The 3,587-nt window shown below is 38.1% G+C and overlaps 1 pseudogene; it reads left to right on the top strand.

Annotated features, from left to right (window-relative positions):
• The first annotated feature begins 684 nt into the window (after nt 1-684).
• On the top strand, nt 685-1,646 carry LOC103256272 (annotated as a pseudogene).
• Nucleotides 1,647-3,587: the final 1,941 nt, after the last annotated feature.

The following is a 3,587-nucleotide window of genomic DNA, read 5'->3' as shown; positions in this document are numbered from 1 at the left end:
AGTCGGTTTATCAAGACCATCCACATATTCTAATTAATTATTATAAATTCTTTGGATTTCTTCCTATATTTCTTTCTTTCTTCTCATGGTAGAGGAAGAGAGCATGTGTGCTTTCCTTTAATATTTTAGGACTTAAATGGCTTCTCTAAAAAGGAAAAATGATTGTGGTCTTCTCCAACAATTATAATTTATTATCCAAGTTTCATCCTAAAGCGTCTAGGGAATCAATTATTAATCTTCACTCTGTAAGCATTTACAGACTATGTCTTATGTGGAAGTTGCTATGTGGGAACCTAACTCTGTCTATCAGCCACGTAGTAATTTTTTTCTGTGTTTAGAAGTTCATCTAAATCTGGCTCACCCAATGCATCTGAATCTCTTTCACTTGGACATCAACTGGAATATTTTCTCCCTTTTTTACATTATCAGCCAGTAATTTTTTGAAGCAATAGGCCAGGACAGGCCTTCTTGTCACTAAATGAGTCATCAATAATTAATTACTGAATAGGGGGAAAATTAGTAAATGAAAAGTGAGAAAAATGCATCACCTACATACACATGGTTTTGCTAAACTAAATGAAAAAGCAGTTGATAGCTGTAACTCTGATAATTTGTCTTATTTAGAGCAAAACTTTCATATGGTAATGTCAAGGAATAATGGATAGTTTAATGTTTATTTGTTGTTTCTTTCAGATTTTGGACATCAAAACAATGAAGGTCAATCAGACAATCCTTAAAGAATTTATTCTCATTGTCTTTTCTGTTTACCCCCATATACAGACATTCCTCTTTGTTGTCTTCTTTTGCCTCTACCTTCTCACTCTTGCAGGTAATCTGGCCATCATGGGCCTAACTTGGGTGGACAGGTTTCTTCACACCCCTATGTACCTCTTCCTTAGTGCGCTCTCCTTCTCTGAGACCTGCTACACATTGGCTATCATACCCAAGATGCTAGAAGATCTACTGGCCAAGAACAGAAGCATCTCAATCACAAGTTGTGCCTTACAGATGTGTTTCTTCTTGGGACTTGGTGACACAAACTGCATCATCCTCACTTTGATGAGGTATGACTGCTTTCTCACCATTCTGTAGCCCTCTATGATATCCACTGCTTATGACCAACATTGTATGTGGACTTGTGGCCTCTGCTTGGGCTGCAGGCTTTTTTATCTCTCTGATAGAAATGGCACTGATATTCAGGGGCTCTTTCTGCAGTCCCAACCTTGTCAACCGCATATTTCTTCTGTCATATGTGGGCTGTTGTTAGGCTGTCCTGTATACACAGTGACCTCACAGAATTCATTGTAACAGTGATTTCAGTATCAGGCTTGCTGGGTACCTTCCTGTTCAACACCTTAACTTATGTTTTTATTCTTTCTACTGTCCTCAGGATCCCTTCAGCTGAGGGCAAGCAGAAGTCATTCTCCACCTGTGCCTCCCACCTCACAGTGGTCATTATTCACTTTAGTTTTGCATCTATTGTTTATCTGAAGCCAGAAGCCTCAGGGGGAGATGACACACTCATAGCAGTCCCTTATACTGTCATTACCCCTTTCCTCAGCCCCATGATATTCAACCTCAGGAATAAGGACATGAAGAATGCTTTTAGAAAGGTGATTGGAAAGAGAATTGCCTTGAAAAAATAATCTTGAGTTATTGTTGTTGATTTGAAGCATGGCTCAATGCCCCCAGAATTCAATGAGACATTTATTGTGTTATCTCCAAAGAAGTCTATGCCATTTGCTTCTTTCCAAAGACTAAGATATGGGGAGCAAATGACTGAGACTAGAATCTAAGCCATCACAAATATTTACTTAGCTTGTTGAGGAAGTTGTTCAGTCCTTCTACTTTTCAATATCAGAGGAAGAATGCTCCTGCAGACATAGAATTCTGCTAATTCTGGTGTCCTGCATCATTCATGAAGTGGGAAAAGGAGGAATGTGGAAGGAAAAGACAACAAATATTACCACTGTACTGAGAGATAGTTTGACATCTAAAAAGGTAAAGGTTGAGGATTTTTTCTAGGCAATATTGTGAAACACTGGGTTGTACCTTCCAGGAAATAAACCCTTTCTGATAAGATATACCATGTTAAAACCACCAACTGTCTATTTGTGTATATCTTAGCACACATGCCTGCATACACATATTTGTTAAGTGCTCATGCCATACTGATTACTAAATTTTTTTTGTTGAGTTGGAGTCTCACTCTGTCACCCAGACTGGAGTGCAGTGGCTTCCTGGCCACCGCAGCCTTGAGCTAATGGGCTCCAGTGATCCTTCTGCCTTAGCCTTCTGAGTATCCGGAATTACAGGCATGCGCTACCATGCCTGGCTGATTTTTTGATTTATTGTAGAGATGAAGTCTCGCTGCCCAGGTGGGTCTCGAACCCGCAGGCTCAGGCAATCCGCTCACCTCAACCTCCCAAAAGTGCGGGATTACAGGCTGGGCCACCAAGGCCAGCTCTAAATATTTTTAATAACACCTTGCTCATGACCTTCCAATGACTCTGAAATACTAATTTTTGAGTATGTAAGATATCTTGCAACATTGCTTCACATGAGTAAATAAGACATTAGAGAATACATATTCTGTGACTGGAGTAACTATGGATGTGAGAAATGTGCCCCATTTTCTTGAAGCTGAAGACATTCAAAAGCAACTGTTAAAGAACTAGGTCATAATATTGGAATGTTTGATGAAGAAAAGTGTTTGAGATAATTGTGGCAAGGCATACAATTTGTAAAGGAGGAAACGAGATGAACACAACATCAGTTCTTTATATCACCAGGAAAAAATTAGAAACACTTTGGAGTTTATACTACAGGTTAGTGAGTGTTCACAATGAAAATGCACACTTTAAGCCTAGGAAACTTGCTGAATCCTTTTCTCAGTTCTGTTTTAAATCAACTCTGTGACTTCAAATACAAATATGAAATTTGTGCTGGGACTTGGTGTATATAAAATTTATATTAAAAGTATTGCAATAAGTTCGACTTCTATTATTTCTTCTTTTCTTAAATCAGGATTTATTAAGAGGACAGAAAAGCTCCCACAGTGGGAGCAGACTTGGAGGAGTTGCCTGAATTCTATTTCTGAAACTGTTGTGAAAATGAATGAAGTAACAGATACAAATTATTATGCACATTAACTGATTAAGTTTACTACTTATCATATCTTTCTCTGTTTACTTGGGATAATTTCCATGACACATATGCAGACAAAATCTCTGCTATCTTCAACCTGTGATCATTGTTTCAGTGACAGGAGTGCTTCTTTTACTTTGGATCCACTCTTGACAATGGGTGATTCAATTTCAGGAAACTAAAAATCTCAGAAATAAACAGTTTACTACCTCATGGTGTGTGCAGAGGATGTTATGTTAAGTCTAGACACAAGTTCCTGAATCAACTTAGATCAACTAACCTGTTTTGCCTGATATATTGACTGACTGGAATTGCCATTTGCTAGAAATAAGTAAATAAATGAAAGTTAAAAATACCCAAGACTCATGCACATATGGGCACTTGCTTTATGACAATTATAGCTTTACAGAGCAGTGAAGAAATGACAGACCTTCAATAAC

This window comes from Carlito syrichta, unplaced genomic scaffold (assembly GCF_000164805.1).
Source record: "Carlito syrichta isolate Samal-C Ts95f unplaced genomic scaffold, Tarsius_syrichta-2.0.1 Scaffold289180, whole genome shotgun sequence".
Taxonomy (NCBI): domain Eukaryota; kingdom Metazoa; phylum Chordata; class Mammalia; order Primates; family Tarsiidae; genus Carlito; species Carlito syrichta.
The sequence above is the reverse complement of the archived record's forward strand: the minus strand, read 5'-3'. Positions and strand labels throughout refer to the sequence as shown.